General features: G+C 43.6%; 1 long non-coding RNA gene across 1 annotated transcript in view; it reads left to right on the top strand.

The window, feature by feature from the left end:
• The window catches only part of LOC123327293, a 100,758-nt gene extending 85,736 nt beyond the window's left edge, over positions 1–15,022 (top strand). The window contains exon 3 of the long non-coding RNA XR_006541936.1: positions 14,880–15,022. This is a non-coding gene — a long non-coding RNA (uncharacterized LOC123327293). The remainder of the gene's footprint in view (positions 1–14,879) is intronic.
• The last annotated feature ends 276 nt before the right edge of the window (positions 15,023–15,298 follow it).

Raw genomic sequence — 15,298 nt, 5'->3', positions numbered from 1 at the left:
AATGCGGAAAATCGGGGGAGAAATTGTAACGAAAAGAAAACTCCATAAATATTTCAAGTCCTTCGTCCTAGCGAGTGGCGCCATCTATCGATGGAGTGTGTTCGTATGTGTGGGGGTGCCTGTAAAACAAGTCATAAATTATAGCCCGCCACTGTCAAAGTTCAGCTGACTGCGTTTTGGCCAGCCAAGTGCCAAAGAAATGCTGCACAGCCAGCAAATATTGCGCATACGCCGCGTGGCTGCAACATGCCGCTGGCTGGCCGACAAGTGCAATGAACTCAATTTGCGGACCTAAAACCAAGGGATAAAAAAATACAAATTATAAGCCCAGCATTTCTATTGCAGCGGCAATTTATGGCCAGCCAACTGATGTTTAATTAGCTAACAAATTCGAAAAAATATCTGAAAGGTTGTGGAAAAAGGTCGTGGGCCACGAAACTTTGATGTGGTTTTCAATTCGTCTTCTGACTATTGACATTCTAAGCCCAAAAGAGCAAAAGGCTTAAAGCGAAATGATTTTCAATGGGGGTCCGTAATTAACCGGCTTTAACAACAGACCCTCACCCACACAAATATACGTACCTTTTGAAACGAAACAATTAGCCTGTGAATTCCGTGTTAGTTGGCCCAAATTCAACTCAACCCGCCTCGACTCGACTCGACTCGACACTCCTCAACTTGACACTCGACTCCTGACACACGCACTCGGCGAGCTAATTATGCTGCAAATACTTAAAAGATGACGCAGCAGAAAGCACTTAACGCCCCAAAAATGAGTGTACGAGTATATACGGAGCTTATACATATACATATATGCTATCATATGCGTGCTCGGGTGTTTAAGCGTGTTTTTGTGTGTATTATTTCATATAATATTTTCTTAGCTGCTCTGGCAGCACAAAAGATCATGCCAAGACATAAATCTTAACGTTTCAGTTGGCCCAAGACGCTAACGACGACGGCAATGAGGAGTTAAGACGTCGTCATCATCTGGCAACGAGCTGGGTAACTACGTGTGTACATTTGCTCATATATACTCGTCCATGCATATATATAAATCGTTCGGAGAAATACAAATACTTTTGGCATATTCTCATTGTCATTATTTTTGTTAGGCTGACACAGCTAATAACGTGCCGTATGATTGCTGCAAACGCAGCGTATGAGTAATCATAATGGCACCACACACCCACTCATACACACACACACATACAAAGTCATGTCGAATATTTGTGGCAATGCGTAAATTGCTTCTGTTTCTCTTGTTGCGTTACGCACAAAACTTTGGCTAGAGCGCCCAAAAATACGCGTACAATGAAAAATAGCCAAAATTTTGCAGCGCTCAAATGTATGGTACACTTTTTGTTCTTGCTTTGATTAATACTTCCATATGGCCAACTGGCAACCAACGAACTAGACGCGTTCGAGGCACATTAATAAAATATAACAATTTATGGCGGCTTATAATAAAAGCTGCCAGCAGGCACACGACAGGGTGGCTGACATATAAATTTAGAAAAAAAATTTAACATTACTTTTTAACTGCAATTAACTTAATGAGAGTATAAGCTTGACGAATTCGTGCATTAAAATTCACAACCCGTTTTTTTTTTAATGCAACTCAACAAAATTACGGAAATATCAATATCAACTTTGCTTCTAACTAAATAAATACAAAAAATGAAAACTTCACTTTGCATATTTATCTTGCCGAGTTGCGACACTCCACAATTCATCTGCACCCTAGCAGCAAACAGAAAATTTATGAAAAATTTACTTAAACACAGTTTTCCGTTACATTGACAAACTTTGAGCCGGGAAAAGTGCTCGAACAATGCCAGGACACTTCAGCAGCCACAAGGCACAACAAAGGACACAACCAGCTAGAGCAGCCATAGTCAAAAAAGCAAAAAACGAAATGTGTACAACAATTTGTTGGCTGCCCCTGCTAACTGTGCGCATTTGTTAGACTTCAATGCGGAGTGGTTGGGCTGATTTTATGCCGCATTTAATAATGCCAGCCCACAAAAATCACATCCGCCAATTTACAACGCCAAACCGAATCGATGCCGCATCCTCGACTCGCTGGGTTGACGTCTACTTATAAGAAATATCAGCCACGAGATGCTCAATGCTCGACGCTGGATGCTGGATGCTCGACTCGGGTTCAGGGCAAACTTTCCCAGAAAGTTGTCGTATATTTGTTGCCTTTTTCACAATTCATTAAATTTGATTAGAGAACTTTTGCCATAAAAATTACGAAATTGTGCCGTTGACGCAGCTAGCCCTCGTCTCGGGATCAGGCCCAAGTTCCCCAATATACCATATATGTATATGTGTGCGTTTATATAGAAAAGCCGGTGTGTGTGTGTGTGTGTGTGCGGCTAAGATTTGTGTTTGTTGTGCGTGAATATGATTTCGTGCATGTGCTCCCTGGGTTTTTCGGCAAAAGTTTCAACTGTCAGGTGGCAAAAGCCAATCGGCCAGCTATCGGAATTTTTCCCCAATTTATATGCCTTCTTGGCCCATCGCGCAGCGAAAATCACCCACCACCCACCATATTAGAGGTCGTATTATTTATTGTCCGACGACCGTTTTCGCTGGGCAGGGTCAAGTTGACAAAGTTTGTTAAACTCTGATCTGTGCGGACTCGTGCTGCTGCAGAGCAGACAAAAGTGCTCATAATTAAATGCAAAGGCTCGTTGGAATTAAAAACGCAAAGGCATCGCTTTTAAGGCTGCTTAATAATTAAAACAACTTAATGGACTTGGCCTGCCAGCAGCGAACGGAGTAGTCTGAATGCGAACTTCTTTCCCTCCCGTTGATCTCCAAAAACTTCCTTTTCTGAGTGCAGCGGCAATTGAATTAAGTTGCTGCTCAAAGTGAAAAACGCACCCAAAATGTTTGACTGGTAATTGCCATTTAAACTCATTCGTCTAACTTTTCAAGGTCCCTCGATGGTAGAAAATCCCGTAGGAAACGGTGAACACAATACTGAGGAATGCAATCCCTGGCTTTTGCTTATTAAGCTCTGGTACGCTGGGCAAAAATTTCAAAATTAAACAATGCTTACGTACACACGCATCGCTCTGCATATTTCAGCGGGAATTTAGGTCCGGGCCACGGATATGGGAAATGGGGTAAAATGAATATGCCTTCACGCTTGACCCGAAACATAAACTCCCAGCGACTCCTGGACTCCCGGACCACTGACTAAAGCCCCCGGGAACCCCATCAGCTCGCTTAGAAAGAGGAGCCAGAGCCGGAGCAGCATCAGCAGATTGAAGATTCCAGCATTCGACATAATGTTGCGGTTAAGCTAAACGACTGCATAGAACAAGCTTTTTATGCCGGTCCAGCGCTCGCTGACCTCCGCCCTTGCCCATTTTCCCCTCTGGTTTTTCCCCGATTTTCTCCTGCTATTTCTCCGGTTTTCCCACACTCACACACTGACACACCCAAACTCATGGGCAGCTGTGTATGCATGTGGGTTGTTCCTGCGGCCAGGCACATGCGATTACTGAACTGGCTCGCTCGCTTCCATATACCACAAAAGCCATACATATGCATACACTAAGAGGGAATTGGGCATTTCTGTGATTGGGAGAAGGTTCTAGGGAGAAGGGAAAGTCAATAAGACACTACATTTGTACATTAGGTATATTAGTTTTCAAAATATAATAGTATTTAGAAAACATTGTTTCCCCTAATCTTTAATATATTTTCAATTAAAACCCCCTTAAAGGGTATTTGTGTTACTATGTTAGCCCATTGCCGATGATTGCCGCCCGTTGTGTATTTAAATGAGGATTCCGTAAAATCCATTTAAAGGCCCGACCACGGACGCAGCTCCCGTCGAGGAATCACTCGCTCCTGGCCCGAACTCCATATGAATGAACTTATTTCCGAATGTTTTCTTCTACGCATTGAGTGCTTAACAGGTTCTCAACTCTATAGAGGAAGTGTCTGCGAACGGAAATAACTACCTTGGCGCCCCATCGTTTCAGTTCGTTCCATTTCGTCCTGTCACGTCATTGTGACTCCATCAGCAGCTGAGGGCAAACATTTTTTCGCTTTGCACCGTAAAATAAATGCATTAAAATGATGATTCGGTTATTTGGCTATTTGCTGTATTTTATTTATGGAAAAACGTCCCAAAAGCCGTTGGTTAATAGCTTTAAAATAAACCGTAAAATATTTGATTGTTGGCAAAAGGTATTAATTAAAATTTCTGGCACGTATGTCCTAGCTGAAATTTAAACAATTTCGGCAACAGCAAAAATTTATTGTTTTACACTTTATACAGATTTCCCAAATGCCAGCTAAAAGGGTAGTAAAAATATAACTCAATTGCGTTTATTGGTTATTTTTTTTTTACATATTAAAATGTTATAAAGTGGCCAATGTTTTCTGATGAAAACTTTTATAAGAAAAATATATATCTTCGCTTGGATTGCAACCAACCATTTTCAAACGTAATTGGCAAACAGCAATCTCGGTGTCTCGACAAAACTGATTGATTCGATCTCCGGCTCAATTAAATGAACTCAACGCTTCGCAGCTTATTACTCAATCCAGCCACGCCCACTTTTATATGGCAATTGGCATTGTGGTGGCCCTCAAGTGGCTCCGAGTTTAATCCACACGATTTTGCCCCATGTCCTTGGCAGCAAATTAGCTTAGCCGCCGTTAATATGGAATGCCAGTGGCAATTGCGATTCGCATACGAAAATCGAATGAAATGGTTAATGGGTTTGTCGAATCGGAAGGGCATGCCACGAAACCCAAGACGTTGACAAGGAATCGCTGATAATTGACATTGCGACTTCGATGGATGGCATTGGTTTGGCTTGGCATTATTATTTTATTGTTTCACCCTGCTTATGAAGTAATAATCCAGCCGCGTCAACACAATTCGATTGTCAGCACAAAGAGCCAGAACCAGAACACTTCGGACACTGCGGCATCGCAATCAGCAAATCAGCAGCGCCGCCAGTCGACTGTTCAACAAAATCAGTTAGCAAATCCACTCAAATGTGCGCCGCGCATTTCCATAGACACATTGACAGCTGCCCGCATGACGCCCGCCCGCAGCTCGGAATCTGCTTCTCGGTTTCTGCCCTCTGATATCTGCACTGGGAGAAAATTATCTACACAATTATAATGACACATTACGAATCAAATAGATCAATTATCTTTTTAAAAATATTTAAATATCTCATTATATCTCACTCTATTTGCTAATAACAGAAGGACGCCGTTCCTCATTTTCTGTAATAGAACTTACTGGACCCTCATGACTTTTCTTTGGGTGTGCTGGATTGACTGACTGGCACAGTGGACGGATGTCCCCACCTCCGGTTGTCTCTACTTGGCTCATATGAATAGAGTCAGCAGCGCATCGATTCCACTTCATTTGATGCCGACCAGCAAGCTGAGCACCGAGCACCCAGAACTGAGCACTGACTAACTGACTGCCAGGATGGCTATCTGGCTGACTGATGGGCAGGCAACTCAATATAGCGGGCCCAGGACGCGAGTGCCTCTGGCAGAATGTTAAGCGACACATGTCCGTTGTTGTTTGCCGTCGTTGCCACGAGGACTTCGCATTTCGGATTTCCACTCAGCCTAAGACTTCGCCGCAGAAGAGAGGAAAGGATGTACTGCGTGGTTGGTTGGCCAGAAAGGATGCAAATATTTCAATACCGAGCGCCATTGATTTGTTCTACTGTTTCGGCTGTTTTCTATTCCTGTCGCTGAAAGGAGCTGCTGACATTGTCAAGCGGCGAATTCGCCGAGTGCTTAATTATTTTTTGCGGTCTCGTCCTTTTTCGTTTGAAAGCGCTCTGCCAAATTGCTCAAGTCGCCCACACGAGTGCGAGACATCTAAACCAAACCAAACGGCGCTGGGTTGAGCTGCTAATGAAACCCACGCGAAATTGGATTTTCATGTACATGGCAGACAGACGACTGACAGTCGGTTAGTCAGTCAGCCATCCTGGCGACCATATCCTCCTTCTACTCCCTCCTATTCCCTACACCCTTCCACCGCACCCATCCCCTCAAGAATCACTCTTTTTCTTCAACATGTCTAATGGCCGGGGCGTGGCTACACGTGCTTGACTAATTATGCGTAATTGAGCGCATATTTGTAATGCGAGCATATTAATTGGCCCACAAAGAGTATGAATAACTGCCGAAGTGCACTTGAAAGTATCTCCAAGAATTGCAAGCGCCATAGCCCCCAGCCAGATACATATATATCTGAATATGTCTGATTGGGGTGAATGTACCGACACCCACAAATTAAAAGCAGGCAGCACGTAATGCGGTTGCTAACAAGCCAGGAGTTTGGGATAAAGCCAGAACTATTATTCCACTCGGGATATATATGTATATATATATAAGAAGGGATCTAATTCCATATTGATGAGACCGAGAAGGGATTGTCATGGGTGAGGGGGTTGGACCAGCTCTCGCCCAAATTGTAACTTGTTCATTAAGGACTAATGGAGTGGGTGCTGCTCGAGCTGCAGCAAGTATAAAATCTTCGGGATTAGATGCAATCAACAATAACATCTGCTGGAGGCAACTGGACGGGCAAGTGAACTTTTCGAGCGCTGTGTCTGTCAATTCTAATTGTCATTACGTATACGTAAAGGCGAACTGAGAAGACAAACGAGTTAGCCACTGATACTGGGGCAAATGGGAATTGAGTGGAAAGCGGGCAAATGAGAACGAGTCCAAAGTTTTTGCGACCGAAAGAAAAATGAAAGAGCTAACAACTTGGCTGTCGATGAAGACAAATGCAAGACAGAGCGCAGATGGTAGGGCCAACCATCCAACAATATATACGGGAAAACAAAAAACAAACCAAAAACGGAAAAAAAAAGAAATAGAAAAGCAAAAGTAGAATTGGTAACTTGCAGCGGCGAAAACTGTGCAGTTTTCGGGGGTAAACTTCAAAAAGCGCAAGCCCACATCAAAAAAGGATCCCCTGCCTGTCCCCCATGGTTAGCCAAAGCCAAACAAAACACTAATGAAGGTAGTCAGCAGCGTTGTCAGCGGCGGGCTGCGCTTGATAGCCACCAATGCACTTCGAGAAAATACTTCACACTTTCAAAAAAGGTTTAAAATAATCAAAAGATTGAAAAGTATAAACCGAGATATGGATCTATAAGAATATTGAATGCTTTTAAACAGTATGTTTTTTCTTCGCGTGTAACATGGCCCGCCCTGCAAAAAGGACCTTTTCCCGTTTCGGACGTTCGCATTTCAAGGAAGGACGCGCAGGAGAGCGACGAGCAGCTTGAGCTCGTCGACGACATACGGCATCGATAAATTACAAAGTTAAACTAAAATTAAATTCTACGCCAAACAATGCATCTTGTCGGGTTGGTCCGCTGATGGTGATGGTGATGGCGATGGCTATGGCTATGCTGTGGATGCCTCCATTGCTGATGCTGATGCCGATGCTTCTCCGCCAGCTTACAGCTGCACAAGGACCAGGAGCAGGAGCAGTAGTGGTCCGGCGCTTTCGGCAGGATTTAAGCTGCCTGTCAGCCAAGGCTCCTGTCCGGGCTTATATATAGCATTTCCATGTTGGCGACTAATGCAACTCGGACGAAGACGACGCTCGACGGCGCCCAGTGTCTTTGCCCGATGCCATTCATTATGCCGGACATTTTTGCCGCTGCTTAGTCGCCAGTGGAAACCAATCATTGTGATACTTTCATTAAATTGCAACGGAGCGGCGTCCTTGGAGTTCCTCGGATCCTTGGATCCTTGGATTCTTGGAGCCCCGGCTTCCCGGATCCCGGCTTATTGATTGGGTATTGAAATTTAATAAACGGCATTTTGCTCCGCATCCATAATTCGCGCACACGCGTCGGAATGCAATTTAATTGGACACTGTTGTTTGGCACAAAGTTCATTGTTATCTTTGTACTGTATTGTATATGTTGCTATTCCACGATTGCCCGGGGAAACCACCGAAAACGCCCCAAAACCCCCCTAGAACTCACTTGTTATGCATGCACTTTGGGTGCCGTAAATTTGATATACTTGCGGCAATGTCGATAATTTAAACTAGATATGGGCAAACACATGCAAACTCGTGACTTTTGGCATGGGGGCGTCGAACATCCTTTCCCAGGATGACCCGGGGGCCCCTTGAAGCTTCACAGCTTTGTTTTCGGTTAAGCAAATGTTGCGATAGCGGTATCTAATAGCCCAGGAAACCGCGGGCAGCACCCAACTTGCTTTGACTATGTTCGTTTTAATTGTATTTGGATATCAGGCTTAATTAAATGCATTCAAGCGCGGTTTGGCGGCAATCCACATGCGGTATATGTATATTACTTTGACAGCTGCAATGCATTTAGGTATTTGCCATTGATGGAATAATGTGTCGATTTCTGAACACAAAAAGTGTTAAATTGGAGCTGGGAAAAAAGTATATCAATCGAAATCTGTTTGCCATTTGAAACCGATCAAGCTGTGCTTAAATCAACTTTTATTTCTGTGCACCGACCCGCGGAGTGCCTTTAAATATCTATGCTTGAACACACAACTATTATTGTGTTTTAATTCAGCTTTAGTAAAGAAACAAGATATTTGAATTCCCAGAATTAGGCATGTTCCCAACGTACTTACACAATTTTCATATTCTTGGGAGTGGGATTATACCTAGGCCATTATTACCTGTCCAGTGACCTAAGCAGTGTCGTCATCCGACATCATTTAACATTTTCGAGGAGGTGGAAGCCGAAGGCTCGCAGGATGGAGACTCTCTCAACAAGCCAAGGCATGCCCGTATCCTTCACGCTGCGGTGCCTTGCATTAGCGCCTTTCCACCGCCACTCCGCCAAATTCGCCAGCAGCGGCAGCTGCAAATTGCACTTGTATAATGCCGAGTCCTGGCAAAACACATATATATATATATATATAGAAAAAAATGGACAAAAATAATAAAAACCCGCGCAAATTTATGTGCTGCAAGTGACACTACAAGGCCGCTGTGGCAGTTGCAGTCGCAGATTCTCAGATCCTAGCTGTGCGCCACTCGAAGGCGAGAGCTCCGCGCTTGACACTCGCCGTCTAACCTTTTGCCAGCCAGCCAGAGCGTTTTGCGGAGTCCTTAGTCCTTGATGTCCTTGCTGTGCTCCGCGTTTATGCTTCTGCTGTGCTGGTGTGTGCTGTGCGCTGTATGCTGTGTTTTTTTTTCGACCCTCTCGACTGTGTGGCCCACAATTTGTGTTGACATCATCAGATTAAAAATTTTGGGCACAAGACACAGGCTGCGAAATGATTTCTTAGCTGTCGCAACACAGAGGGAAAACACTGCGATATTAGTTGGTAATTTGTCATCTCAACTTGTTCTGGTATATCTATTTCTTTGGCTAACAGAGTTATTAAAGTTAGTAGTTATTATTCACTGCATATTTACCTTTTATTTTGTTACGATACAAGCCAACAAACAAGGTTTTTCTTTGCGTGTTGTTTCTGATTCTGGTTACTGGCGGTTACCCCATAGACCCTGGGTTGCTTTTGGCCTGGCATTTAACTCGTTTCACTTCATAAATTCGCTCTTACGTAATAAGTTCATCCTAGCCGGCATCCTGTGCGCTTCTATTTTTCAGTTTTTTCCCCTATGCGATTTTTTTCTTCGCCATGTGTGTGTGCGAGTTGCTTCCGCTGCCGCGAATGCCGCGCACTTTGCATTTTGCGGCTGGTTGACTGACTTGAACTCATTGGGTTGAGGGGGTGGAGAATGGAACAGGGGCTGGGGCTGGCAGGGGTTAAGGGGTAAAAGATGGAGGCTGCGACAGCGGGTTTCAGCATGGGTTGGCTTCCATTCTTTATTTGAGTTATCATGACACATTTCGCTGGATTCAGTCATTTCTTTTACTTTTCCCAGTGCCAGCGTCTTTGGCGCATGGCTGTCACAGCGACATGGCGCCCCAGCCGATGTCTTTGTGTGCGTGCTGGTGGGGTGGGCTGCACACGTACATACACATACACATATCTATATGTCTGCCTACCTTAACAACTAACCAACGAAACCAGCCTCAACCGAACCCATCTCTCCGGCTGCTCTCACTGTTTTTGCGCTGCTTGGTTGCCCTGCCATTTTAAAGCAATTTTCAAACAAATTTACTGTCATTAACTTAGACAGTTGATGAAATTTATGTCAGACATATCAACATCATGGTGACTCCAGACCATCCGCCCACCGCCCAACTCATCCGTGTGTTTGTGTGTGTGTGAATCTAAGCGAGAGAGTCTGGGCTGCACAGCTCAACTTGAGTTTGAGTGAATGACTTCAAAAGCAAAAAGACATTAAAATTTTGTTTACACAAACTCAACGAATCCAATTTAATTCAATTTATCTGTGTGTGTGTGTGTATGTGAGTGGGTGGGTGGGCACGACTGGTGAGTGTGTGTGCGTGTTTGTGGCATGCAATGTTCAAGACAACAAAAACAACAACAAATCGTTTACCACAGTTCAGTGCCTCTTGCCTTATATCATAAAACGGTATGCCCCCCTCTTGGCCCCATTACGTTGTCCCCATCCACCGTCATCGTCCTTCATCCTTCGTCCTTCCTGTCGCTCCTGCACGAGACAATCGATCAATTTGACTGCAGTAATTTGTGGGCAAAGGCGCAAAGTGTGCGCCAGCTGTCGTGCAATATACGATGTACGAGGAGCGACAGCAACATCCACAGCAACGGCGCGATTTCCTCATAACTACAGCGATAAAGTCGAGCATTGGCATGCTTTCTTCTCCGGAAGGTGCGAGGATGTGCTATTTAAAGCGAACACGGAATACCCTGTTGTAAAAATATTCCTTATTCAAAAATATCTCATCTTGAAATATCGATATGTAATTGGAAATACAACCAAAGATTCGATCTAACTAGTATCTTATCGATTGCTTTCAGATAACCATTTCAATTTGTACTTGATATTGTTCAAACCAGAACAAGAATAAATCCTTATGTATATAAACAATCTAAAGAACTACATCTTCACCGCGCATCTGTCAAATGCTGTTTTGAGTATCTAATTTATCCAGATAAATCGTGTGTAAATTTTAATTTAACGAGCGTGGAATCAACAGTGACTGCGTTGTATGGCTATGGGTCTGTCATAAACATCCCACCGACGACGAGGACCAGGACGATGACGATGGCGATGATGATATGTAGTGTGTTGTTGATGCTTCGGCTCAGGGCGATGTTGTTTGTCTTATCTGTTTGCCGGGAACTGTGCAAATCAAGTGGCAGTTATTTCTCACGCAACTCGTCCGCAGCGTGTAAATAAAAATGGCCTATAAATGCCTATAGTTGGGCATACGGCACGCGGCAGTTTTTATAACCCCCCATTTGCTTTTCCCCGCATATATCCTTTTATTCCCACACCGATTCCCATTCCCAGTATTCATCAGCGGCTTTTGTTGTTGGTGGATGAGTGTGTCAGGAGCAGGACCGCCGTTGTTAATCCCGCATTGTATGCTTTATAAATGCGTTAATTTTATGACAAGTTCATTTTATTGGTTTTCGCTGTTTGCTATCGTCGTGTTTTCGCATTGGTTTTCCACATAAAACCGAAAGACAAGTGACAAACAACAAGGCAACTCACTCAATTTGATCGTCTGTTAATTGCTTGTTTAATTGTCCTCTTTTGGTTCCGTTGTGCGAGTGCGGGAGTTCAAGTCCGATGATTGAGCATCCTGCTCACAGGATGTGGAGCTGGCTGTGGAGCTGGGGACAAAGGAAACGCCTTTTAATCCAATTTTACTTAGCTCTCCAGCTGCTGGCCCTCATCCTCTATTCCCTGCTGCCATGGTAGTCAATTTTAATTGATAAGTAGAACTAGCATTTAATTAATAATAGTTTAATAAAGTGCTGTTTTGTTCGGCTCACTGTGCTTTTTAATAAGCAGCTGCAGCTTGTCTGAATTCCAGGGATGGTTGAATATATTATTCAGGCTTACAAGTTAAATAAAATTATCTCAAAGAGTGCAGAGTTTAAGTAATTACTTATCTTGGATCAAATTTTCACTGCCCACGAATTCCGATTTATCTGGTTGCCAAAGTTCTGCTGCATCCCTGGCGCCAGAATAAACTTTTAATTAACTGGCAGCCGAAGCCGAAGTGCTAAACACTTTTTTTCTTACCATAGTTTTTCTTACCTTTGCCACGCTTTAATGTAATTATTATTATCTGCTTCTTTTTCATATTAAGTATACGCCACCTTCGCCCCGTTGCGTATCCGCCCCGGTTTTCATTATTTAGACATCGTTCTTAATTGGCTTAAATTCAGTATGCATCAGCGGAAATTCGAACTTGAATTGCTATAATCCACTGACGAGCCAAAGTCAACTCATCAAACTTACAAATGAAGTGGCGGGAAACTCTGGTCATGTGGCCGGAGTTTAGGACAATCGATACGGCTTGGCGACCACCTGTTTTCCCTACCCCGATATGCTCTCAATGTCCTGTCGCCCTGTTTCTATATGGACTATCAGTCGTTTCGCTGCACAACTGCGCAGTCAATCATGCATGTGATGTAGCCGCCAGGCAGCAGTTCCCATCCCCAGCTCCATCTGCGAAGTTCCCGCTGTTCCGGTTGCTGCGATTTTGACTGAGAGATGGTGTCTGGAAATAAGCTCGTTAGTTCCTTGTATTGGCTTTGTTGCTGTCGCAGAAACCGGAGCTTCGAGGAGTCGCAACAGCAGCCGCAGCAGCAGCAGCTGAAACAGCAAAATATGTGCACTCCACTCCAAGATGTGTGCTATGCTATGCTTTCCCGTGCTTTTGCTTCTGCTTTTGCTGCTGCTTTAGCTATGCTCTGCTTGAACGCTTGCCTGCAGGCTGGCTGGGCAAACTGCATAAATGTCAGCTTGTTTCCACTTATCGCACACATTCCTTTTTTTTTAAAGCCACTGCGGCGGGCACTCAAGCGTATTGTCATAAAGGGCGGAGATGACAACTTTAAAAGCGCCATAGAATCGGGCGGGCCGCCTCAGTGTCAACTTAATAAGGTTGAAAATGCCCGGCAGTAAGTCAATATTGCTTCGGCTTCGTCTCGCTTGGACGGCTCCCCTGTTAGCGCTTTAAAAGCGACTGACATGACTGACCCATCTTGAATTATTTTCCATTTGACAGCGTTTATTTCACATGCGAGACTGCGGTGTGCAATAAAAAAAAGGAGAAATAACCACGTAAAATAGACTATCGACTTAGAGATACCTTCTAGCCACTACCTTAAATGTAGTGCTTTCGTTATTTGCCAAAGCATTTTTTTTTTTATTAATAATAGGAATCATGGCATAATACTAGGGATTAATTTAACTTTACTATATATACTATAACTATATACCCCTGATTGCAACCTCCTACCGGGTATGAAAAACACAACGAGTGAGGAATCCGAGCTGACTCGCACACCTTGAAAACGTGTGACGTTGTGAGAAGGAAGCGTTGAGTTGCTGCCCGCATGTATGATAGATGCTCCTCCATCTGGTCTCTTATTTATTTATTTATCCTGCATATGAGCGAATCCCCAGCTCGTGTATGTGTGTGTGCGAGTATGCTTGTCTGCTTTTTTCTGGCGACGCACTGACACTGACTCAACTGTCCTACCAGCCAGGACCGACCTGCTGGACATGCAGCCAGGACTCGGGACGGATGGCTGCTCTCATTGCCCGGCGCTTGTCATCAATCTTCCTTAATAGATGTTCACACAATTGAATTATTACATGTGTCCAAGTGCCAGGCAATCGACTGTGCTCCGTCCGTCCAGGATACTGATGCTTTCAGCCGGAGGAGACGTCCTCGTTTTTTGCCTCCTCCGATATTTTGCATACGTTCACGATTAATGTAGTTAAAATGGCATAGATTATAGGACACGCTTAAAGCAAAACACCTTTAAGAGTGCATATCCAACATTCTGTATGGAAATTTTTCGCGCTGACATTGCATCAAGATTTCGTCGGGCTTTTAATAAAGTAAACGCAAGGATGCCGCTCCAGTCGAGAGTAAGAACTTTTAAGTGAGCTGCATTAAAAGTTAGCCAACTTGTCAACGGCTTGGCTAGCCCGCCCGCCCCGCGTATCCGCCGTCACTGGCTGCTGAAGTGCAAGCTGATTACTTGGCTCAAAGTTCGCGGACTTGGCCCAAAAGCCAAAAAAAATGAAAAGAGTACAGCACCGCAAATTTAATAAGCCAAGCCGGGCCGATCCTTGTGTGGCATTTAAAAGATAAACAAATTGTTATTCCCCCCGGCGTTTCCACTTTGTTTGTCAATGTTTTTCGCGGTTGCTATTGTTGCAGCGCTCGTTCGGCGTTCGTTATCTTATTTATTGTTAAAAGATGCCGCGTTATCGCAATTAAGCTCGGAAATACATTTAACATGCGTGAAAAATAAATTTGAATGCAACACCAACGAGGCGAATGCGACGAGCATCGTTGCCAGTTCTTTTTTATATTTAATTTTAATTTAAAGCACTCGCTCGGCGATTTAATATCAATAATGCAATAAATTGCAGTGAACCTTGACGTCAGTTTAAGCACACAGGAAAAAAGTTCTTAAATAATGATGTACTCTTAATAACATAAAGGGGAAATATGAAACTGTGCTTTTTGATTAACATGAATTAATAACTAATTAAAGCTTTGGAATGTTGAATGGCCCATTGATTGAAGGCCTTTTTTCAAAACGTATAGAATAATTAATAGTAATTGTATAACATATTTTTAAATAATAAATAAATACTTCATGTATGTCCTATACTTGTCCAATCAAATACAGTTTTTAATAACACCATCAATTTTTGATAACTAATATAAAACATATATTTTTTTTATGTGCAGCATTTGCAGCTAGCGAAATCCTTAGCAATGCCATACATCAATTCATGGCATACTTGAAATGCAAATGTCTTGGCAGTAAACTCTGATCAATGCCCGCGCGGATATGCGTGCGAACCAATAAATCAAGGTATGAAAATTCTTAAAAGCATTTTCAGGTATTAAGTGGAAAGCATGGCCAAAAGCGCGCAACCCGAGACCAGGAACCTTTTCAACTGCCGCGGCACCTCGGCTTTAAAGTCAAAACCTTGCGACAAATGCGCTTAGTGCTTAGCAGAGCACAAGAAAATGCCGCTGGCTGGAAATGAATAGAGTTTTGGTGGGAAATGGAGAAACGGGGAAATGGAAAAGTGGGCGGCAGATGCAGGAGCGAACGGACGCGCAGCGCCTGAACCCGCGGCTCATTATAAATTTGCCAGTTT

This window comes from Drosophila simulans, chromosome 3R, assembly GCF_016746395.2.
Source record: "Drosophila simulans strain w501 chromosome 3R, Prin_Dsim_3.1, whole genome shotgun sequence".
NCBI lineage: Eukaryota > Metazoa > Arthropoda > Insecta > Diptera > Drosophilidae > Drosophila > Drosophila simulans.
The sequence above is the reverse complement of the archived record's forward strand: the minus strand, read 5'-3'. Positions and strand labels throughout refer to the sequence as shown.